Genomic DNA, 26704 nt, shown 5'->3' with positions numbered 1-26704 from the left:
TCTTCACAAATTATTAGTCTCTAAACTTCCATTGATCTTTTCCTGCAAAATGTAAAACCTATGCACAGCCTGATCTCTAAATCAAGAATTATATTAAATCAAGTTCCATCAATCCTCAAATCCCAAAAGATGAAAACATTTCTTGGGGGTGTTTTGTTCAATGTCCTACTCCCAATATAGTCTTCAAACAATATTATGCAAACAAAGTTTTGTGCAACATGGTTCTTAAAAATTCTCTTGTGGAATTGATTTTTTAGCCCCTGCAATAGAACATAACTACAACTGAGTTTAGATAAATTCTTTCTAATCTTTAAACTGAAAATCCATCAATACCCACATCCCAAAAAATACTGAAATCTCAAATGTGTCATAGATGGAATGTTGCCATTGGAACATCAACCATGAAAGACTTAAAGATATGCAAAATGAGATTTTTGCATCATGGTCATTAAAATTTCTGTCTGAACTGATCTGAGATCACAGAGCTCTACATTAAGACTATTTCTTCATCATCTCATCACACCACTTCATCAGGATGATTGATAGTAGAGCATAACTTTAAAAACATTGTTTCATCATAATGATGGATCATAAAATATGATCTGATATGTCCATGCAAGCAATTAAATTCAGAAACAATCTTCAATTAAATCATAGATTATAAAAATTATACATTTCACAGAACTCAGGTTAGCAAATCCTTGCCATTCCTCAGTCAAATCTACCATACCCACATCCCAAAAGATGGAAAACTTCATATGGGCTCATTGGTGCAATGCCCCCATCTGATCTTCAAACATGAAAGATTTATATATGCCAACCAAAGTTTTTGCATCATGTTCCTTAAAACTTCTCTTTGGGCCAAATCCAGCTCCCACAACATCAGTGTTTGCTAGATTTAACATGAGATTGACATACCCATCTCTCAACTTAGCCAAGAAAAGCTTGGCATCATCAAACCATCTTAGTTTCAACTTGGGCACCAATCTCAGCCTCCAAAACTTCTTCTTCCTACTCCCAAATTTGGCAATCCTTAGGCGCCTCCTCCTCCTGCAAGATGAATCCACCCTCTCATATTTTCTTCTCCGCATGAAACGCTTCAAAGATTCTACAAAACCCATGTCAAATCAACAAGAAGAAGAAGATCACTTTGAACTATGTTGGTTGAGTAAATCATTTGGAATGTTAAGATCACAAGTAGGTCATGATATAAACAACAACAAATGCATGAAAGATAAGGCACAGCATTTTAAGTATGAAGTATGGTGGTTGAGTAGATTTTAGGGAGGGTCTGTATGTGGCCCACATTTTTGTAAACCTAATTTAAATATTGTGGAATGCCAATGGTTGACATTAAAGAAAAGGATTGTCTAGAAATGACACAAACAGAGGTCACTTGGGAAATGAGTAACCCACATGGAATATATTCACTGTGTCTTCACAAACACAACAGTTCTTCATGTTTCCAACTCACACACGTTGCATTTTCTGTCATGAAAATTGAATAACTTTGTGTGATGCTTTGTCATATGTATTGTAAAATGTATATTGACAAGTAATTGTTTTTTTTTTTGTTTTTAGGTTTTTTCTATTATTCCGATGAAAAATATTTGATCAAATGTCTATGCGAAAAATTCTAATACAATTTTTTAATGTGCAATGGAATCTCACCCACTAGAATGCTCTGTGTACATTGGGTCCAGTGAAGATGGTGGGAAAAGCCATAACAACCTCCAATCAGCTCCCACAATATGTATGAAAAAATCAGAATGCATCAAAATCTGATTGAGTTATTTGTTTAACTGGAAATTCAAAAGGTGTATTATGTTATAACTTATTATGATCTGATCCTTGCTCGCATAGACAGTGCGTTCAGACAAGGGCCAATCTAAGGTGTAGATTCATTCCGGTAAGGTTGGAGTTGGAGTGAATGCACGCTGTTCCAGCCACTTCTTTCATAGATCTTTGTAGTGCACCTTGAAATATTAGGTACTGGGGTGATGTTTGATCTGGTTTTCAGTGAGTCTTCTAAGATTAGTCAACATTAAGATTAGGATAAAAATAAATCTCATATATTACAAATTAAAAATATTTGGTATTATTTTTTAGGTTATGTAATAGGTTGTTAAGAATGTTGAGGTGTGATGGAAAAAAAAGTGTTAGAAATATATATTATGGTAATAAAAATGTATAAAAGTTTTAAATTTATCTTTTGTGAAAAAAATCAATTTATTATTTATAATTTTGATAAATTGAAGATTTTTTCTAAAACAAGTAAATTGTGATACTGTCAAATTCATTGGTTTATATTTCATGAGTATAGTTCACAAGAATTACTTTATAACAATGATTGTAACACTTTAACATGCATTGCTATATTTAATGTGTAGATCCAAAACAAATAACTGGTATAGTGGATTGTTAAAGGACCATTCATTTTCTTTTCTTTTTTTACTTTCTCATGAGAGATAGATTCTTTTGAATTTAGTACTCATGAACATATGCCAATTTGACTTATAAATTACATACTTGAATGAAATTGTGATAAAATATCTCATGAGATAAAATTATATTATTCAACATATGAAAATCTGTTCAGGATCGAGCTCCTTGTTGTATTCCTTTCTGTCTTAATAAATTTTTACCCCTCTTTTTGCAAATCTCAATCTTTTTGAAAATAAATAAAAAAGGTTACTATTGATTGTAGAAAGTGAATAGTTTGATATTTGAAAATACAACTTAAGTTATTAACAAAATCTTAGAAAGAATTTTGATTTAATTCCTTAATAAAATCAACTATTGAACTATTATATTATGTGAATGAATTTCTTATATTTGATTTTAAGAAGAAAACCATAAGATTTGCATCCATGAAGAAAATGAATTAATATAACACTTAATATTTACATGCAACACATTATATATGTAATACAAATAATTTGAAAAAACTTGTTTTAAACTATTTTTCTCAAGTCTAATCCACTATGTTGAGAATTATTAAATGAATTAGCTTATGGACAATTACAAATAAGTTCTATTTAGCATACAAGTTTTCAATTGGGGGAGCAATTAAATGATCAAATACATATCTATGTTACTGATTAAATTAATCAAGCAATATTACATACAATGAACAATGGATTTTTGCACAGGGTTGCATTGTGTTACAATCTACCTAACTTTTTACTACTAGCATTCTTAACAAAATTTGAAGGAATTTATACCCATTGAAATTCAATATAGAAATTGGTATGTCAACCATCATTTCACAAAATGATCAACCAACTTATCCTTTCCATTTGTCTTGCTAGTGGTCGCCATAGAGCTATGTGTAAGAATCACTCACATGATGGATACTACTCCAAGGACATCATTGTATATCATTGTGAGGTTGGATCTCACATACTCATAAGAGGGACTGAGTTTCAACATATGCAGGTTGGGCTTTGATCCATCAAAACAGTCATGCCTAGCTCACTTGTACATGCTTCACCTATGTGCTTCAGTGTATCAACTTGATCGTATTGGCTTCAACATAATAGCTTCACCATACCAAAATTTAGCATATTAGCTTCACTGTATAGTGGAATCACTAGTACGATGCCTCATCGTATGGTGAGCAACCATCATATAATGGTATGTATGAGTCACCCTTAATAATCTCCCACTTGATGAAGTACTTTTTGATATCCAAAAAGTTATTGGATAAGACTTAATAGGAGTCAGGGACTTTAAGCCCCGTTGAGCTTGCACATCATTTGAACTTAACTATGTTCACCAACTTTGACAATGCATCTATAATATTCTCTTGAGTGCTATAATTTTCTAGATTTACCTTTCAATTTGAACAATCATGTTACATACAAAATGACAGTGCATGCTAATGTGTTTTGTTCTAGCATTGAAAGTAGGATTCTTTACTAAGAACATTGCACTTTAGGACTATGATAGAAAGCAAGTACATAGAAAATACCACAAACAAAAGACAAACAAAGGAACATAAAATTTAACATGGGAAAACCCTTAGGGGAAAAAACTCATACACCAAAAACTTGAGTGTCTTCTTTGTATTACTGCAATCAATATTACATACAATAAATAATCCTAGATTTTTGCACAGAATTAGATTGTGTTAGAATCAACCTAACTTTTTAGCACCACCATTCTTAATGAATTTGAAAGGAATTTATGCTCATTTCAATTTGATATAGGATTTGGTATGTCAACCATCATTTCATAGAATGATCAACCTAATTAGCATTTCCATTTGTCCAAATAGTGGTCACCACATAACTATGTACAAGAATCACCCACATGATGAATACTACTCCAATGACATCATTGTATGTCATTGTGAGGTTGGATCTATTTGAATTTACAAGTGGGAAGATTTACTTCTAAGAGGGGGAGGGGTGAATTAGAAGTAACAAACTTTAACCTCTAATTTTTTTAACTGAGATCATTCACATGCATCTACCATATCTAATTAATATAAAAGTAAATACATGCATTAAAATAGATAACACAAGATTTTGATCACCTAGAAACCCTCCAAAATGAGGAGGTAAAACTGGGGTGGGGATGACACCCACAAATTATCACTGCAGCAACATGTAATTGTATAAGGTCACAAAGATTGACCACTTCCAATGGTATGCCCTATAAAAGGCTTGCCCTGTTAAAGGCTTTACACTATGTTAAAAGTGACCTATCTAAAGGATTTACAAACATTCACTTCGAATGTTATCTTGTTAAAGGATTTATAACCCTGTTAAGGATCTACAATATAGTTGTTAAGCCAACCTATCTTCATAGGATTTTCATTCCTAATACAATGGTTAGAAAGTATTAGAATGTGTTGATCTGATGACTTACAATCTTCAATTGCTGATTCCAGACCCCTTGTTCTATTCAATCTAATCTAATCCTTCCTGATTTGATATGTCTCTGCTCGAAGTGCTAATACTTTGCTCTTACTAACTTGATTCTGCAGTGCTACTCTTCTAAGTCTTTACACCCCTCTGAATTTCGCTAGAATTCTCCCATACAACTCTCACTCATGCACGAATTATGGTGTTTCAACCTCCTTATAAAGGCTTCAAAGACTTAGGGTTAGGTATGAATCTGCGATCAATATTCATCCTTCTTTTCCCGCTCAAATCTTTACACTTTTCCTATTGGTTGCATGCTTTCTCCATTTTTCTGATTGGCTGCATGTTGATTACATAGGGAATGTAAAAGATTCGATCATATCTTGTAGATCCTTTGAGATTCATCACGAGTCAGCTCAAAAATAGTTTACATCTAAGTTTGTGAGAGTACAAACTCATATGCTAATTCTGTGTTACTGGACACTTACTAATTGCTGATGCTCGACACATATAGGAATTCTGTCTTGCTTAGCATCTACATTTTTCTCGGGACCTATAGTGGCTCAGCATCACTTATCGCTTGGCACTTGAAACTTGCTTGGCACCTGAAGTTCACTTGGCACCGATTGAATCTATGGCTTGACACATACTATAGTTTGGCATCTATATCATTTCGACATCAACTTGAAAATTGGTTAAGTGTGTTGACACTCAATTGTCAAAAGCAATCTGAGACCAACAATCTCTCCCTTTGATATGAGTGTCAAAAACACTTAACTAAGCATTATGAATATGATCTCTAATGAGTATAACATTAATCTTATTCGAAATATGTACAAGATTTCAAAAACTTGTTCAAAATTTTGTAGAAGACTATATACCTCAAAAAATTGTAACCCCCTCAAGTTGATGTGCCATTTCCATATCCAAAATTCCTTAAGCCGGATTTGTCTCATGCTGATGTTTCTGATACTCTTTATCTTTACCTTGTTTGCTTTGTTTCTGTCTACTTTGTTTTTGCTCCCCCTTGGTTTCTGCTCCCCTTTTCACACATCTACTTTGCAATTTTTTGTATCCTTTTGGATATATCTCCTTATTTCTCCTCAAATCCAAAATTGTATTATCTCCCTCAAATTATTATATCTCCCCCTATTGGGTATATTATATCTCAAAATGTATTTCTCCCCCATATTTTATTATCTGATATCTTTATTATTTCTCCCCCTTTTTGACACTTATGTGAAAGGTTCTTAAGAATGAATTGAATATTTATCCAAAAAGGTTTTATTTACCTCCATTATAATCTTCAAGGAAGCATCCCAATTGTCCAATGCAATTTCCAGAGCTTTGAGCTGGATGGCTATCTCTACTGGAAGGTGTACAAGGCCTTCCATTGTAGAAAGATTTCGATCTTTCTTCAAAAAATTCTCCTCATAGGCCATCTCTTTATGCAATACTTCCATGTGTGGGGTGATTGCAGACTGGATCTATATTAATTTGGCCTTGGTGTTAGCCTCATCTACTGTAAGTACAACTAATTCTCTTTGTGTGTGAAGCATTGTGGCAAAATGCTTCTCACTTTGAGTTGGACCCTTGGGTAGCTATGTGCTAGATATGTTGAGGTTCCTCTCCAAGCTCAATATTCTCTGGCTCATCTCTTGTGTGAACTATGAGGAATGACACAATTTGGAGTACAATGAGAATATGTTCTCAAGTACTATTTTCACGTTCTCAACTTTCTTAGCTAGTTCTACTTGTGATAGTGCTTTTTCACTAGATATCTTCTCATTAACCTTCATTTGAAATTTCTTCTCAGACCATTCAAGTAGTTTAACATTAGTATCTAGGTCTTCATTTTGTAACTAGTCCACTATGTTGGATAGCTACTCCATGATGGGCTTTGTCTCATCAGGTATTAGCAGGCTGAAAGCATCAAGAAAGATGTCTTTGATTTCAATCAGTGCTTGCCTCTACCTATACTCATTCCTGAGTATTTCTAGGTAAGTGCACCAAGTTGTGGTGCCAAAAGGCGGGTATAAGTGGACACTTTTTTTTTTGAAATTAATAATTTATGAACTTCAACAAGAATTTGAAGATAGTTACACTCAAAATTTTAAGATATGACAAAAGAAAAAGTAGTAGTCCTTTGAATCTAGTTTCTAAACTACTAATTTTTTTCAAAATGCTTTAGTTTTAGGTCCTCAAAAAAGGGGGCCACAGAAAGTGGTATTGTTTATTCCAAAAAAACATAACATAGTACAAAGTGTGGCCCCCCTAAAATTTTAACTTTTTTTTTGAAATTATTTAATCGCTCCAATCAAAAGTTACTTAACACTATGTAGTTTATCCCAGATTTTTCAGATAATTTTATAATGTGTATTTTATTTTTTACGAATTTTTTAACTAGACACATCCCAAAAATATGAAATATTTGTGTGCTCCCCCTAGAAATGATTGAAAACTAATCTAAAATCAACACTTCTTTTTTTCAAAGTGTGTATAATGGAGTCTAGTTTCTAAAAAAATAAGTTGTTGCAAAATTCAATGAACGAGCTAAAATCTACAACCTAATTAGTACATGTTGGTTTTTGACAAAAAATGGACATACATTCAAAATAAATTATAGATGAAAGGCTTAAAATAGTTCAAATAAAAAATAAATTATATGGTTATATAGCTAACACAGAGACCTACAATGTCATGTAACCTGATCTTATCGATGCTCAACCATGAGGAATCTTGAAGGAGAGCACACAAGAAAAATCAATCACTTTTTGTATGTTTGCAACAAAACACGTCTCATACCAGTTTATAGACTCCAAACCTTTGGGTTGGATCCCAAAGGAAAAACCAAGCCTTAGGCTTCGTAGAATGCAAAGGTTTGAATAGCGCGTACACCCTATAGCGTGTGCACATTATAGCATACTTGTGCTATTTAAAGCTTTTTAAATTAATAGCTTGTGTGCGCTATAGTGCACACACAATATTGAGACCTAAATAGTGCATAGAGAGGGAAGAAAAGAGGCAAAGCAAGAGAGAGAGAGAGAGAGAGAGAGAGAGAGAGAGAGAGAGAGAGAGAGAGAGAGAGAGAGTAGGGGATGTGAGAGAGAGGAAGTGAGAGAGAGAAGGGGTAGCAGAGAGAGTACAGGATGGGAGAGAGAGGACGTGTAAGAGAGAGTACATGATGGGAGAGAGAGGAAGTGTGAGAGAGTGAGTAGGGGTGGTAGAGAGCATATGGGATGGGAGAGAGAGATTGAGAGTAGGGGATGGCACATAGAGAGTAGGCAATGAAAGAAGGAGTGAGAGAGGGAGAGAGTAGGGCATGGGAGAGAGTGTGAGAGAGAGTAGGGGTGGTAGAGAGAGAAAGTAGGGGATGGGAGAGGGGAGAGAGAGAGTAGGGGATGGGGGAGGGAGAGTAGAGAGGGAGAGAGTGAGAAAGAGAGAGAGATAGTAGGTAGTGGGAGAGGGAGAGGGAGAGGGAGAGAGGGGGGATGGGAGTGTGTGTGAGAGATCTAGAGAGTAGGGGATGGGAGAAGAGAGAGAGGGGGGGATGGGAGTGTGTGAGTGTGTGAAAGAGAGAGAGAGAGAGAGAGAGAGAGAGAGAGAGAGAGAGAGAGAGAGAGAGAGAGAGAGAGTAGGGGATTGGAGAGAGAGAGTAGGCAGTGGGAGAGGGAGTGGGAGAGGGAGAGAGAGGGGGGAAATGGGAATGTGTGTAAGAGAGAGAGTAGTGGATGGGAGAGAGAGGAAGTGTGAGAGAGAGTAGGGGTGGTAGAGAGAGAGCATAGGATGGGAGAGAGAGACTGAGAGTAGGGGATGGGGGAGAGAGAGTACAGGATGGGAGAGAGAGAGTAGGTGGTGGGAGATAGAGTGGGAGAGGGAGAGTGAGAGAGAGAGGAGGAAAAGAGTGCATGTGTTTGAAAGAGAGAGAGAGTAGGGAATGGGAGAGGGGAGAGAGAGAGTAGGGGATGGGAGAGAGAGTAGAGAGGGAGAGAGTGAGAGTGAGAGTGTGAGAGAGAGTAGGTGGTCAAAAAGGGAGTGGGAGAGGGAGAGGGAGTGAGAGGTAGAGTAGGGTATGGGAGAGGAGAGAGAGAGAGGGGGGATGGGTGTGTGTGTGTGTGAAAGAGAGAGAGTAAGGGATGGGAGAGGGGAGAGAGAGATAGAGAGAGTAGGGGATGGGAGAGAGAGTAGGCATTGTGAAAGAGAGTGAGAGAGGGAGGGGATGGGAGTGTGTGTAAGAGAGAGAGTAGGGGATGGGGGAGTGTGAGAGTGTGAGAGAGAGTAGGGGTGGCAGAGAGAGAGAGAGTAGAGAGGGAGAGAGTGAGAGAGAGATAGTAGGCAGTGGGAGAGGGAGTGGGAGAGGGAGAGAGAGGGGGGGATGAGAAGCATGTGAGAGATCTAGAGAGTAGGGGATGGGAGAGGAGAGAGAGGGGGGATGGGAGTGTGTGGGTGTGTGAAAGAGAGAGAGTAGGGGATGAAAGAGGGGAGAGAGAGAGTAGGGGATGGGGGAGAGAGAGTAGACGGTGGGAGAGGGAGTGGGAGAGGGAGAGAGAGGGGTAATGTGAATGTGTGTAAGAGAGAGAGAGAGAGAGAGAGTAGAGGATGGGAGAGAGTTTGAGAGTAGGGGGTGGCAAAGAGAGTAGGGTATGGGAGAGAGAGAGTGAGAGTAGGGTATAGGAGAGAGTGTGAGAGAGAGTAGGGGATGGAAGAGAGACTAGAGTAGAGAGGGAGAGAGAGAGTGAGATAGAGAGATCGTAGGCAGTGGGAGAGGGAGAGAGGGGGAATGGGAGTGTGTGTGAGAGATCTAGAGTATAGGAGATGGGAGAGGAGAGAGAAAGGGGGGATGGGAGTGTGTGTTTGTGAAAGAGAGAGATTAGGGGATGTGAGAGGGGGGGGGGAGAGAGAGAGAGAGAGAGAGAGAGAGAGAGAGAGAGAGAGAGAGAGTAGGGGATGGGGGAGAGAGTAGGTAGTGGGAGAGGGAGTGGGAGAGGGAGAGAGAGAGGGGGAATGAGAACGCGCGCGCGCGCGTGTGTGTGTGTATGAGAGAGAGAGAGAGAGAGAGAGATAGAGAGAGAGAGAGAGTAGGGGATGGAAGAGAGTGTGAGAGTGTGAGAGAGAGTAGGGGGTGGTAGAGAGAGTACAAGATGGGAGAGAGAGAGTGAGATTAGGGGGATGGGAGAGAGAGTGAGAGTAGGGGATGGGAGAGAGTGAGAGTAGAGAGGGAGAGAGAGAGTGAGAGAGAGAGATAGTAAGCAGTGGGAGAGGGAGAGAAAGGGGGGATGGGAGTGTGTGTGAGAGATCTAGAGAGTAGGGGATGGGAGAGGACAAAGAGTCAGAGAGAGTAGGGGATGAGAGACCTAAGAGAGAGAGAGTAGGGGATGCGAGAGAGAGTGAGAGTGAGAGAGTAGGCAATGGGAGAGGGAGAGTGAGATAGAGTAGGGGATGGGAGAGAGAGAGTAGGGGACGGGGGAGAGAGAGAGAGAGTAGGCAATGGGAGAAGGAGAGAGAGAGGGGGGATGGGAGTGTGTGTGTGAGAGAGTAGGGGATGGGAGAGGGGAGAGAGTGGGGAGAGAGAGAGAGAGAGAGTAGAGGATGGGAGAGGGGAGAGAGAGTAGCCCAAGAGAGAGAAAGGGGGGATGGGAGTGTGTGAGATAGAGAGAGTAGGGGATGGGAGAAGAGAGAGGGTGAGAGAGAGTAGGAGGTGGGAGAGGGAGAGCAAGAGAGATTAGGGGATGGAAGAGGAGAGAGAGTGAGAGAGAGTAGGGGATGGGAGAGGAGAGAGAGTAGCCAGAGAGAGAGAGAGGGGGATGGGAGTGTGTGAGACAGAGAGAGTAGGGAAAGGGAGAGGAGAGAGGGTGAAAGAGAGAGTAGTGTATGGAAGAGGAGAGAGTGAGAGAGAGTAGGGGATAGGAGAGGAGAGAGAGCGAGAGAGAGTAGGGGATGGGAGATGATAAAGAGTGAGAGAGTAGCGGATGTGAGAGAGAGTAGGCGATGGGAGAGGGAGAGTGAGAGAGAGAGAGTAGGGGATGGGAGAGGAGAGAGAGAGAGTAGGGAGAGAGAGAGAGAGAGAGTAGGGGATGGGGGATGGTGGGATAGGGAGAGATGTGTTTTGCCATAGTGCGTACATGCTTTATAATGCGTACGCACTATGTGAAATCACTTAAAAATGGTCAAAAACAAGTTTGGGCCCCTTTTGATCCATATTCTACTTTTTGTCTATTGTGCATTCTATTGTTCCAACAGAAAACACAGGTTTCAAGCTGTTGGAAGTTAGCAAACACTATTTGAAGACTTTTTGAAGCTAGCAAACACCAAATTCAATCATTGGATTGGCTTTTTGAATACTCTTTCTATAGAAAAGGTTAGTGCAGTCCTTTTTAAATATTGTTTGTTGATATATAGAGACAAATTTGATTATAATTTGACATGTTGTTTAATATATAGTGAATTCATTGAAATTTGTATGTTTGAATGAATTGTTATTTGGAAATGGTTAGAAATTTGGCAAGTTGTTTCATATAAATTGTGTATTCATTGAAATAATTGTAATTTTTATATGTATTTGAATGATTTGTAATTTACAAATTGTAAGTAATTCAAATGTTTGAATAATTTGACATGTAGAAATCATCATCATGCCAAAGAAGAAACCAAAAACTCAAACAAATGAAGATAGGGAGAGAGATCTGGCAATTAAAAGAGATAAAATGAAACTACTACGTGAACAAAGAAAATTGTAAAGAAATAATGAAGAATTGACTTTCAAAGAGGATTAAGGACCACTGATACAAAGAAACAGAGAGGAAGAATTGGAAAGACAAAGAGAATGAATGAGACTGTTACACTCAAGAAGACAATTGAATTGTGAAGCTACACCATCTTCCAATATTGGAGTCATATCATCCTCTCATGTTGAAGAGACACTAATTTGTAGATCTGATGATGTACACACTCCATCATGTTATGTTGAAGGCACAACATCAACATATCAAGTAGGTGATATTCCATCTTTTGCATCTTATTGCCAAGGCACATCATCTTTAGTTCAAGGTACGCAAAACACTCAACCTTATGTTGATGTTCAAAATGTTGAGGGAACGGAAGAGATTATAAAACCTTCTAGAATTCATTTCAGAATACCAAAATATTTGATTGATATTGATACTAACATTTTGAAATCAATGCTTGATAATATTAGCAAGCATACTTGTCAAAGAAAAGTTAATCATATGTGGAGATTATTCTTTGAAGAATTAAATATTATGGGTCAATGCCAATTATTTGTTGAAATGATAAGAAATTTGAAATATAGGCCTATCATGAAGATTCTTGGGCTAAGAACGATGGAAAAATCAAATGAAAAAGCCATTGTAAAGAATCTAATGAGTGCTTATGACAAAGTGGGTTCTAAATCATGTACCAAAGATAGTAAAATCACAAGATGAGTACTTACATCGACAATAGTACGTACCCAAATGAAGAAAGCTTGACTCATGAGAAAGACAAGGAAAACATTGAAAATTGGTAGAGGTACTCTAAGGAGAGCCATGCTAAGGCATGAGAGATTGGAAGATCCAACAAGAAATGAGTTATGGACATTTAGCACTAGACTACCGCGAAAGGATAAAGAAATTAGTGAAGCTTTGAAATCATTGATAGAAGATTTTTGGAAAAATAACACACACATCTCCCCTAATCAAAGAGATGTTGTAAGAAGGAGGATTGGTAGCCAAAATCACAAGCCACATGCGAAACATTTTTTGGACTCAACTCAGACACAATTTTTTGCAAAATTTATTGTTATGTATCATCAAATTCGAATAAGTCAAAGATTTTTTGAGATGAGTAAATCTTTTTAGGTGAAGATAAATCACACATGCACAACTTCTTGTTGTAGGATACATATTGAATTTTCTAACCATTTTGATGTCTTTAGGCATATATGTGTGTTTTTGCATTCTGAGTTTTTTTTGCAGGATTGTGACATGAATGAGTCACCAAGATCTTCAAGGGAATTCATATCCAACATTTTATGTGAAATAGGGGATGACCAACAATTTTACAAGACATCATGCTTGGATAGTACATGCTTATTTTGTGGTTCTTTGCAAATTTTATCAACTTGTGAACATATGGATAGTACAAATACAATTGGAAATGAAATAGTAGATTACATAAAATTTAAGACAATGACATATGCTCTAAAAGATGGGAAACAGGGTAAAAGACATAATTTAGTCATTGAAAAGATTCAGTGTACGAGTTCATGAAGATTTTTTGTGAAAATATTATTTACGAGTATGCAAGGCATACACATAGAGCTCAATGGCTGGATTTGCAATTCAAGTTGTGCAAGGATACATTTTCACTAGATACCATTGTTTCGGTAGTAGACTTCACAGAGAACTACACACTACAACTACAAAATGAGGTGCAAGCAAAGTATTATACTTCTCAAAAGGTTTCCATATTTCTTCACATAACATTCATGCATTCACCTACAAGTACAAAGGATGATAGCAAGATTTTGAGGGAGTACCATTTTTACATCAGCGATGATCAATCACATTCTACGAAGTTTGTACATTGTTGTTTTCAACTATTTTATGGAGATTTGGCTAGCAGGGGCATAACATATTGTCAACACATTATTTGGTCAGACAATTGCGCATCTCAATTCAAGAATGCATAGATGTTCTATTGGTTGAGCAGGATGCATAGGTTGTGTAGAATTCAATATATGTGGAATCTCACAGAGGTTGGTCATGGAAAGGGAGAGCACAATGGTGCAGGCACATGCATCAAAAGAGCCTTATCTCATGAAGAACTAAAGTACAAAGATGGAGCAATATTGATAGATGCAAAATCCATCATCTAGTGATGTAACAATACAATGGGTCTAGGTAAGGAAGGTGAGTCTATGGTTCATAGACTTTTTGGTTGATAGATAATACTAACATTGCACTATATGAGGATTGTTGCACACTAACATGATCTAGTGAGTTGCACTCTTTTAGAAGCTTTGATAGAGGCTCATGGAGTATCCACACATGAAAAATGGCATGCTATTGTCCATCATGTGTAGAGGAAAATTGGGATGATTATGAGTCAACTAAATGGGTGGACAAATGGGATATACGGGTTTCAGACCCAATTGACACCTATTGTCCCCCACAAGCATTGAAAATGGTAGAGATGGATTCGTCTATTGATTTTGACCGCTTGTCTGATCTAGTGCAACCTAGTAATATATTTTTTTATATCTTTGTAATTTTAATATGTAACTTTATAACTTTTACCTAAGTATTTTTTGAATTAATGACCACATTTTGTACATTTGTCATTGCAGGCCATGTTTTTGTTGTTATTGCACCTAAAGACAATGAAGAAGGGACAAATTATTATTTGTGTCATTGTGTCCAAGCCAAACAAAAATTGGATCACTCGGTTATAGATGGTGAAGGTTTAGAGTACCATATCGGTGCATTGGTTGTAACTGACATATGGCTTAGATGATATTCTATGAAGAACCCTAACTTGTGGTTATTCAAGGATTGGAAAATAGAGAGGAAGATTCTTCATTATTCAAACCTTTTTGTTGCATCAAATGTCCACTTGATAAAATATGGTGGAAAACCACATAATAAGATTCTTTGAAAAGTTTGCGAGTCAGACCACGAGGCAATACTTGAGACATTAAAATGTAGAGCAGATCTAGATGGTTCATTAGATTGAATAGGGAGAGAGGGAGAGAGAGAAAGAGTGATCAATTGGATCCAAATACAATGTTTCAACCTCTCCCCCAAGACTTTCCACATGAAAAGGTGGGTATTGTTATTATGTGTAAGTGATAAGTTGAAATCATAGAATTTATGTTTTGATTTGTTTAGAATCTAGATACAATATTTGAATTTATATTAGATTCTTTAATAGGACCCATTTTTAGATTAGTCATTTGAATAAGTGAAAGTTTCAAATTTTTTGTTTAGATCAAAATGTAATGAAAGAACATGAAAATTGTTAGAATGTGAATGCTTTGTATAGTAAAGTCATGATTGTGTGCATGTAACCAGAAACTTCAAACTGGTGAAAGCAAGGATATAATGGGAGAAGTTTCCAAGACTCATCAAGCCATTCAGTAAGCTGCTTGATTATTGCTAGAAGCTCAAACAAATAATTCTTTGCATTTGGAACATTGTTACTAATAATGATATTATGACTAAAATTCTTTTATCTTTTATTTGTTTTGTCATCTGTAATTATTTTAGATAAACTCCAAAACAAATTTATATCAAAATCATAAAATTATAAAAGCCATCTTATAATTTTTTTAAATGTTATCTATTTGGAAGCATTAAGACCAAAGTGTATGATCTTTGGTTCACTCCTAGTAAATGGTTTAAGTTTTTAGCATATGTATGGGTTTGGGGGTCAAATCCTTTAAGGATGACCATAGGATGTTATGTTTGTTTGCTCTTAGTCTCAAGATTGCAAGGTTGTGATTGTCTGGAGGAATCCACACCCTTAAGGATAATCATAGATGGTTGATCAATATTTGATTTGAGGCAAGATGAAAATGACAAGAGAATGTCAAAGGAAGATCAGAGGCACATGACTACAAGACTTGATGAGAAATATACTAAAATAAAAAGGTTGACACAAAACCACAGCGACATGCTAAATCATTTACTCAGTGCTAATAATGAGATTGTAAGAAAGATGTAAGAGATTGCAAGAGAGAGGTAAAAACAATAGCAACTAATAAATTAGATGAAGACTAGGAAAGAAACCAATGAAAGGCTAAAGAGATATCAAGAAAGTATAAGGAAGTTGGATGAACAGTTAAGAAGCTAGAGAAGACTGAGAGACACCACTTGACAAGGTTATAATGAGGATTCTACAACTAAGGAAGGAGAGTCATTAAATAAATCTAAATATAGGAATATTTATGCTACTCCAAAACCCAAGAATCCAACATGCTATTACTATGCAAAACAAGGTCACACACCCAATGTATGCTTGAGCAAGTTTAGTAAGACTAAAGTTACTCTTAGATTTTATGGCTACTATTATAATTGCAATAAGTATGGACATCAATAATTTGAGTAAAAATCAAAGTTCAACAAAATTTCAAGGTGACAAAAATTTGATGGCTATTGATAAACTTGCAATAAGTATGGTCATTAGGTACAAGATTGCATATCACATAAGAAGAAAAACTTGATACATAAGATTGCATATCATATTTTGTCCACTAGCATATATATGTATTTTATACTCATGTCACTACAAAGGGTGTGGATGATGGCTTGGAAATCCTTACAAAGGGAGGCACTCCTCTATGTTTCTTGATTATTGACAAGAGAGTTCAATAGATTGGTAGTGAAATGGAAGATATCAAGACTACCATACAAAAGGGTGCACAATTTGTGAGTCAATTAATTGGAATTAAAGAGAATTACAAGTTCCAAAAGTACCACAAAGGAACTAAAATAGAAAAAGCCCCATAGGCATGAAACATGTTGTAGAAGAAGCAAAGGAGTGCCACAATATGAAATATGTTTATGCATTGAATGCTCTTACTGATTACTAAGTGGAGTCAAACATGGTGCTTCTAGGAATGGAACATTATGATATGGATCTTTTTTAACAAAATATTATTGAGGCTTTAGGTAGAGGACATGGTGGTTGTGCAATTTATGTTCATGCAAAACTCAATATTCACAATTTTGACCTCTTGGAACAACTTATTTTTGTGGATGGAGCTATGTTATGTGCACAATTACCTAAAATTCTTATTTGTGATTATATCTTTGAGGATCTAGCTAGAGATGTGATTATACTTATATACTTCATTACCTCATTAAAGTCTTTCAAATTGCTGATGTTCAGCTCCCAATTATTGAGGAGATCTTTAAACTATCAAACCATTGTATTGATGAGAATTTTATTGCTGATTACTATGGTTGGCTTTTAAGCTTCAATATCCTACCATTCCTTCTCCTTCAAATGCTTCTTTAGTGTCTTATGAACAAAAACAATCTCCCAACAAGCATGCAGACCACACACCAACTTCTACCACATTTTCTTTATTTTCAAATTGCTGATTCACTGTTAATGTATGCAGCAGCAAGTAACTTGCTGATTTATGGGCATCTCCCTTACAAGGAATAAGTTAAGGTGTTAACTTAGTAAGAGGACAAACTAGAACAACCATGGGAACTGTTAATACCTTCCACTATTTCCACAAATGAGAATATGCAATCATTATCACACCATAATCTAAAAAATTATAGAATTTACTGTCCAAACAACACAAATGAGAATATGCAATCATTATCACACCATATTCTAAAAAATTACAGAATTCACTATCCAAACATCTAGTAATGTATTCCTGGTAATAATATTTAATGATAACATACAAATGTTCTATCAACCATGGAAGTATTATGCTCTTCACCATAAATAGGAAACTTTAAAGATAATCATAACCATGAATTCCTAAGAGAGGATAGAAGGACTGTAATCTAAATGCCAATATAGCAGCAAAATTACACCAAAATACTGATTTTAATTTCACAACTATATACAAAACACTTCATTTCTCTTCTCCACAAATTCTCCCCTTCAGTCTATATCTCTCTCGATATGAGATTACATTTATCTATAGAATAACATGACTCTTTACCTTCCTAAGAAGTTCTAACAATATGAATGACCATTCATCTTCTACACTTTCTCAATTTTACACAATTTGCTGATTGCACTTTCAAGCAATTTTACACCTTTTCCATATTTTGCATTTTAAGTTCTAATATACTTTCCTAGGTACCTTAAAAGGTTTATCATCATCTTATAACATCTTAATACTATCATATATTCCATTTATGCCTTTGCATGGCATTTTTCCACTTTTTATTCACTATGACTCATAACACTTAAAATATGAAATTGGTCAATGTGACCTTAATTTAAAACCTAATAACATGATATGAAAAAACTAATTCATAATCTATCAAGACTCAAACCATAGTAAATAAGATTCAAGATTCTATGGGAGATGGTTAGAGTACCCTATGGCAAAAATTCTTGTTGAAGACATGGAATTTAAACAAAAATATTTGTTGAAGACATGGAATTTAAACAAAAATATTAGGTTGATGAATGTCTTCAATTGCCAAGGTGTAGGATGGTGCAAAATTGCCAAGGTGTAGGATGGTGCAAAGTTGAGAAGAAATGATGGTGGCATTTATTCATCAAACCTTGTATACAACAAGTTTTAAAGATCTCATTACAACCAACTAACTACAAAATAGTCAAAGAGAAGAGTGGACATGATTGTAGTTAGTGAATTTCACATTTGGCATTTGAATTTTTGAGGATTTTGAAGGCATTTTTAGAATAAGAATAAACAAAAATCAGATTTTGGACAAAATTCAAGACTTTAAAAATCATAAATTCAAGCCTAAAGAGGTGTAAACTTGTAGATCTATGAAAGAAAATTAGAATATAAGGAAATATCACACAATTATTAAAGTGGTTAACTAAAATTCTATTTCTACTCTTAGCATTTCATTTCATGTGGTAGAGAATTTTTAAGCACATACATGATGATAAGAATAGATGACCATCAGTCCATCCTACTCTCCCGCTACACAAATATTGAGTTGTGGAGAGAGATAGAACCAAACCTTGTAGTTAGACAAATAAGTTGTTCCAGGAAATTATTTTCATTTAAGTTGTTCTATTGTTATAAAATGGGTAGATGTTCACTATCATTTGTCAAGATTTAGATTTTGATCTTTAATTGCTACTAATTTGGTGGATAAATTCTCTGTACAACTAGGTAGTATGTTAGTTAATTCGAAGATGCTGCTAAAATAATAATTTTTCTCACAAGTTGAAATTAACTTGAAAGAAGAGGGAAACCAAGATTATGGATTCCAATAGGAGAGTCGCCTTGGTCTTGGTAGTCAAGATTTAGGAGCATGCAAATGGTCTAGATTCTAGTGAGAGGCATTTCAATGAGTTTGGCTACAAGTAAGAGATTTGAAGAGAAATGAATTTGTTCAAAACTAAATCATGACCTTTGATTTCCATGGGAGTGCATAAATACTAAATCATTACCAACCGGATAGTAGTATCCCCAAATCATACAACTTGGTAAAGTATCTCAATATGATCATAAAGTGAGGATTCTTTAATTGGATTGAACCCATCAACTCTCTATATGTTCTTTTTATGAAACCCTCACCAAACAAGGCCAAAAACTAGGGCCTCTTCAAATTTGACCAAGAAATCACTTCTAGGATCTATTAGTTGATCCTACACCATGTTTATGATGATTAATTTGACAATTTTACATAAAACCATGACCTCCTTTAGGTAGATCTCCCATTGCTATACCTATGGCATCAATTTTGATGCAGAGTCTATAGCCACAATCTACCATCACCTCTTGCAGTACCTAGCAGCACCCAACCCACTGCAAGATGCCAAGAAAAGTTACCACCCTCTTCCCAATGCTGACCTATGTCTTTCCAAGTGGACTCCACTTCTCCAAGGTCTTACCCTCTCCCTAGGGTTCACAACAAACTTGGGTCTCAATTAGGCTTTAGGGACACTAGCCCTCAACTAGGCCAAATAGGGAAAATTAGAGAAAATGCTTTCAAGGGTTTTAAAAAAGACTTGTTTTGTCATACTTAGATCTATCACACTAGGATTCATCCACTTTCAAGGTTCAAACACCACCAATAGACCTAGTTCCCAAATCCACGCCTAGGAATCCTAGTAGGTCTATTTCTAGTTTTCAAGGGTTAACTCCCAAAATTTCCAAAAAAAGTTGCAAAAAAAATACATTTCAAAATACCCTTTTCTAGACTCTTGAATATCTCAAAGTCTTATGGGCTGATCCTACACCAGAATACCCAAACACCAACTAGGTTCACAGTCCTAATAAGCCTAATTAGGGTGGCTTTCCAAAGCAAGTGCCAAGATATGGAGTCATAGAATCAACACAACCACTTGAGACTCTTTTTCACCATGCCCAAAAAAAATTCCACCCTTCCCTTGGGTCACAATGACAAGTTTGGGAGTTCTAGACCACTTCTTCTTTAAAACAGGGCTGAATACATGGTGATATTCAACCTAGGGCTTGCAAGAAAAAATAGCAAACCACATTTTCTTACTTTGAAACTTTTCCATATGTGAAAATACTGCCCTAAATTTCTTTCCACTAAAAATAAGCCTGGTCCCACTGTTGGGTTGCAAGTTAGAGGTCCATGAATGCAAACTAGTCACATTACAACACTAACCAGGTAGTCCTTAGTAAAACAACAATAACTTGCACAAATGAAAAGATAAAAACCTGAAACCAAATGAAGATGAAAGGTGATTCAAATAACTATCCAAAAATATCACTCTTTCACATGTTATAGTCTGTACACATCCATACAATAGCAAAAAAAAGGAAAAATGATAGAAAAATCAGGTTTTATTCCTCCAAAATACTTCAAATCCATACAACCAACACCATTTTAAGTCTGTATGGTCATATTATACATATATATTTCCATACTAATTGTTATAACAAAATTTCAAATGGTGGTTGCAACTTTTACATGTTTAAGCAACAAAATTGCAAAGTTGTCAGCAATTTTGCAATTTTGCTTGACGACTTTTGCAATTTTTTGCAATTTTTCACATTTGACCTCTAAAACACTTGAAAATTAACCAAATGATTCTAAGGACCTCTAAAATCATCTAGGAAATATGAAAATCCCTTTTACCTTGAAAAATCAACTATTTTTCACATTTTTGACCTCTTGGATCAATTTGGTACTTAGGTTTATAATTGACACCTAAAGTCCAATTGACCTTACATCTTGAGTCTTATTACAAAATTTTGAAATCTTGTACCTAATTTCCAACTAGGATCTCTACCAATTTTCCTTGGTGCCATGTGCCAAAATTTAATGCATTTTCATGCACCCAAGCACTCGAAACTTGTCTAGTTGGATGATCATTGGTGCAGGGAACCAAGGCAAATATATAGGAGTCATCCTAGTCATGAATTAGGAATAAGGTTGCAAAATGATGTAATAAGACCCAAGACATAAGGTCAATTGGACTCTAGGTGCAATTATAAGGTAGAGTGCCAAATTGAACCAAGGGGTCAAAAATGAGCAATATAGGTGATTTTTCAAGGAAAAAATAATTTTTATATTTCTTAGAAGGTTGTAAAGGTCCTTAGGGTCATTAGTTTAAGTTTTAGGCATCTAGGAGTTAAGATGTGAAAAATTGCAAAAAATTGCAAAAGTTGTCAAAGCAAAATTGCAAAAATGCTGACAACTTTGTAGGAGTTTGGGAATTGGTGAATGGTTGAGCATTTGGAAATAAGTTATTTTAGTGTTGCCAAACCTTTTCCAATTCGTAGATGTGGAATCAAGTGAAAAATGTAAAAATTGCACTTTTTGTGCAAAGTTGTATTGTTGAAAGTTGTAAAAGTTGCTCAAATTTGCAACTTAGTGGAAAAAGGGTTGTGGGATCAAACTATCTATTTTGTTAGCTCTAAGTGGCCAGGTAAACCCTAGCATCAAGCTCATCATATCTTGTTGAGCACTTGAACATTCTTGGGCATGCCAAATCTAAAACGTCCCTAAGGGTCACTAAATGCCACAAGGAAACAATCTTTGACAGAGCATATCTCAAAGCTTGTGCAAGGTATGGATGCAATTATAGTTCCTATAGGACCATGTTGTAGAGACCTACAATAACCTCTCTCACTTTTTGGAGATCTTACTTCATTTTGATTTTGTGATGCCATCTCAGGTGATACTGAAACTTTTAGTGTTGGCCAGTAGAAAGTTGCCAACTGCCAAATCTCTCTCACCTTTCATCATGGGATCAAACTATCTATTTTGTTAGCTTTGAGTGGCTGGGTAAACCCTATCCCCAAGCTCATCCTATCTCGTTGAGTGCTTGAACATTCTCGAGCATGCCAAACTGAAAAATCCCTAAAGGTCACTAAATGCCATAGGCCAAGGATCTTTGACGGGGCATATCTCAGAGCTTGTGTGGGGTATGGATGCAATTCTAGTTCCTATAAGACTGTGTTGTAGAGACCTACAATAACCTCTCTCACTTTTTGGAGATCTTACTCCATTTTGATTTTGCGATGCCATTTGGGGTGATGCTGAAACTTGTAGTGTTGGCCAGTACAAAGTTGCCAACTACCAAATCTCTCTCATCTTTGTTGAGGGATCAAAATGTTTATTTTGTTAGCTCCAAATGGCTAGTTAAACCCTATCCCCAACCTTGTCCCATCCTGTTGAGCACTCAAACATTCTCAAGCATGCCGAACTGAAATGTCCCTAAGGGTTACTAAATGCCATAGGGCATCCATCTTTGATGTGGCATATCTTGGAACTCATTTAGGGTATGGATGAAATTATAATTCTTATAGAACTGTGTTGTGGAGATCTACAATAACCTCTCTCACTTTTTGGAGATCTTACTCCATTTTGATTTTACGATGCCATCTTGGGTGATGCTGAAACTTGTAGTGTTGGCCAGTACAAAGTTGCCAACTGCCAAATATCTCTCACCTTTCATCATGGGGATCAAATTGTGTATTTCATTAGCTTTGAGTGGCTAGGTAAATCCTATTCCCAACCTTATCCCATCCCGTTGAGCGTTCAAACATTCTTGGGCACACCAAACTGAAACATCCCTAGGGGTCACTAAATGCCATAGGACAATGATCTTTGATGGGGCATATCTCAGAACTCATGTAGGGTACTAATGTGATTCTAGTTCCTATAGGGCCATGTTATTAAGACCTACAATAACCTCTCTCACTTTTTGGAGATCTTACTCCATTTTGATTTTGCGATGCCATTTGGGGTGATGCTGAAACTTGTAGTGTTGGCCAGTACAAAGTTGCCAACTACCAAATCTCTCTCATCTTTGTTGAGGGATCAAAATGTTTATTTTGTTAGCTCCAAATGGCTAGTTAAACCCTATCCCCAACCTTGTCCCATCCTGTTGAGCACTCAAACATTCTCAAGCATGCCGAACTGAAATGTCCCTAAGGGTTACTAAATGCCATAGGGCATCCATCTTTGATGTGGCATATCTTGGAACTCATTTAGGGTATGGATGAAATTCTAATTCTTATAGAACTGTGTTATGGAGATCTACAATAACCTCTCTCACTTTTTGGAGATCTTACTCCATTTTGATTTTACGATGCCATCTTGGGTGATGCTGAAACTTGTAGTGTTGGCCAGTACAAAGTTGCCAACTGCCAAATATCTCTCACCTTTCATCATGGGGATCAAATTGTGTATTTCATTAGCTTTGAGTGGCTAGGTAAATCCTATTCCCAACCTTATCCCATCCCGTTGAGCTTTCAAACATTCTTGGGCACACCAAACTGAAACATCCCTAGGGGTCACTAAATGCCATAGGACAATGATCTTTGATGGGGCATATCTCAGAACTCATGTAGGGTACTAATGTGATTCTAGTTCCTATAGGGCCATGTTATTAAGACCTACAATAACCTCTCTCACTTTTTGGAGATCTTACTCCATTTTGATTTTGCGATGCCATCTAGGGTGATGTTGAAACTTGTAGTGTTGGCTAGTACAAAGTTGCCAACTGCCAAATCTCTCTCATCTTTGTTGAGGGATCAAAGTGTTTATTATATTAGCTCCAAATGGCTAGGTAAACCCTATCCCCAACCTTGTCCCATCTTGTTGAGCACTCGAACATTCTCAGGCATGCCGAACTAAAATATCCCTAAGGGTTACTAAATGCCATAGGGCATCGATCTTTGATGTGGCATATCTTGGAACTCGTGTAGGGTATGGATGCAATTCCAATTCTTATAAGACTGTGTTGTGGAGATCTACAATAGCCTCTCTCACTTTTTGGAGATCTTACTCCATTTTGATTTTATGATGCCATCTTGGGTGATGCTGAAATTTGTAGTGTTGGCTAGTACAAAGTTGCCAACTGCCAAATCTCTCTCACCTTTCATCGTGGGATGAAACTGTGTATTCCATTAGCTTTGAGTGGCTAGGTAAATTCTATTCCCAACCTCATCCCATCTCGTTGAGCGCTCAAACATTCTTGGGCACACTGAACCGAAACATCCCTAGGGGTCACTAAATGCCATAGGGAAATGATCTTTGATGGGGCATATCTCAAAGCTCGTGTAGGGTACTAATGTGATTCTAGTTCCTATAGGAACATGTTGTTAAGACCTAGAATAAGCTCTCTCACTTTTTGAAGATATTACTCTATTTTGATTTTGTGATGCCATCTCGGGTGATGCTGAAACTTGTAGTGTTGGTTAGTACAAAGTTGCCAACTGCCAAATCTCTCTCACCTTTCATCGTGGGATCGAACTGTCTATTCGGTTAGCTCTGTTGGGTAAACCCTATCCCCAACCTCATCCCATTCCATTGAGCACTTGAATGTTCTTAGGCATGTCGAACCAAAACATCCCTAAGGGTCACTAAATGCCATAGGTTAGCGATCTTTGATAGGGCATATCTCAAAGCTTGTGCGAGGTATGGATGCAATTATAGTTCCTATAGGACCATGTTGTGGAGACCTATAATAACCTCTCTCTCTTTTTGGAGAACTTACTCCATTTTGATTTTGCGATGCCATCTCAGGTGATGCTAAAACTTGTAGTGTTGGCCAGTATAAAGTTGCCAATTATCAAATCTCTCTCATCTTTTGTCATGGGATCAAACTATCTATTATGTTAGCTTTGGGTAGTTGGGTAAACCATATTCCCAACCTCATCCCATCCTATTGAGCACTCAAACATTCTTGGGCACACTGAACCAAAATGCCCCTAAGGGTCACTAAATGCCATAGGGTAGTGATCTTTGACGGGGCATATCTCAGAGCTCGTGTGGGGTATGAATGGGATTCTAGTTCCTATAGGACCATGTTGCAAAGAAATAAAATAACCTCTCTCATTTTTTGGAGATATTACTCCATTTTTATTTTTCCATGTCATCTCGGGTGATGCTTAAACTTGTAGTGTTGGCCAAAACAAAGTTGCTAACTGCCAAATCTCTCTCACCTTTCATCGTGGGATAAAACTATATATTCTATTAGCTCTAAGTGGTTAGGTAAACCCTATCCCCAACCTCATCCCATCCTATTGAGTGCTCAAAAATTCTTGGGCACGCCAAACCAAAACATCCCTAAGGGTCACTAAATGCCATACGACAATGATCTTTGACAGGGCATATCTAAGAGCTTGTGTGGGGTATGGATGGGATTTTAGTTCCTATAGGAATGTGTTGTGGAGACCTACAATAACCTCTCTCAATTTTTGGAGATCTTACTCCGTTTTGATTTTGTGACGTCATTTTGGGTGATGCCAAAACTTGTAGTGTTGGCCAGTACAAAGTTGCCAACTGCCAAATCTCTCTCACCTTTCATCGTGGGATCAAACTATCTATTTTGTTAGCTTTAGGTGGTCAGGTAAACCCTATCCCCAACCTCATCCTATCCCATTGAGTGCTCAAACATTCTTGGGTACATTGAACTGAAACATCCCTAAGGGTCACTAAATGCCATAGGGAAGGGATCTTTGACAGGGCATATCTCAGAGCTTATGTGAGGTATGGATTTGATTCTAATTCCTATAAGAGCATGTTGTAGAGACCTACAATAACCTCTCTAACTTTTTGGGGATCTTACTCTGTTTTGATTTTGCGATGCCATCTCGGGTGATGCTAAAACTTGTAGTGTTGGCCAGTACAAAGTCCAACTGCCAAATCTCTCTCACCTTTCATCATGGGATCGAATTTTTTATTCCATTAGCTTCGAGTGGCTAGGTAAACACTAGCCATAGTCTTATCCCATCCCATTGAACACTCGAATGTTCTCACACATGCTGAACTGAAACCTCCCTAAGAAAGATAATGACACATTAAGGGGCTTACAAGAGTTCATAAGTTTCTATTTATCTCCCCCACATTGAAAATATCATGGAGAAAACATGGTGTGATGTGTAGAAGGAGAAGATTCTAAAGGGCTCATAAATTTTCCTCCTCATCATAACTCATGATCTTAAAATAAAGGTAGGCTTAATATGGCACATATTCTAATGTGCCATAGGTTTATAAGATTGTGTCAAAACTATCAAAGGAATGATAGAGATCACTATTTTGCATCATTATGAGGGTTTCTCAAGGATATTATCTTATGTAATGTCATATTTGTGAATAAGAAAGAATATATTCACTACCTCTTGCATTATCATTCAAAAATACCAATCACATTAGCATTCTCCTAAATGATAGATTTGTAAACTGTGATATTTTTTAGTTCATTTTTATATATTGAATAATGGTTTCGATCCTTTAAAGAAGTATGCTTTTGATAGTTGTGGGTGCATGTGACCCTCACCAATGTATGATAGTTTCATGAGAGGCAATGAAAAAAGAAATCAAAGTAAATAGATATATCAAGTATGAAAGTATATTTTAGAATGACAATAAGTGAATAGACTCTACACAATGCATTGAGGATATTTTTCTTGAATCAAAATAGAGAACATTTTTTGAATATGATAGGGAATGACTATGTTTTTGTGTTACATTCCAAGTAATGGTTAGTTGGGATGTACATAATAGACTAAGGGAGATGATATTCATGTGAAGGGTTTAAGATAAAAGGCTACTATAATTGTCAAAACAACTTTAATGATAATCAATGCATAAGGTAAAGGCATTACAAAGGAATGAGATCAAAGGAAAATATTCAAGGCAACAATAGTGAGTGTGATAAAAAACTTC

The 26704-nt window shown here is 36.7% G+C and overlaps 1 pseudogene; it reads left to right on the top strand.

Moving 5' to 3' along the window:
• The window catches only part of LOC149571411 (potassium transporter 25-like), a 156000-nt pseudogene that overhangs the window by 1233 nt on the left and 128063 nt on the right, over positions 1-26704 (top strand).

This window comes from Cupressus sempervirens, chromosome 2 (assembly GCF_028749045.1).
Source record: "Cupressus sempervirens isolate cs-2001-9-10 chromosome 2, ASM2874904v1, whole genome shotgun sequence".
NCBI lineage: Eukaryota > Viridiplantae > Streptophyta > Pinopsida > Cupressales > Cupressaceae > Cupressus > Cupressus sempervirens.
Note: the sequence above shows the minus strand (reverse complement) of the source record. Positions and strands in the feature narration are given on the sequence as shown.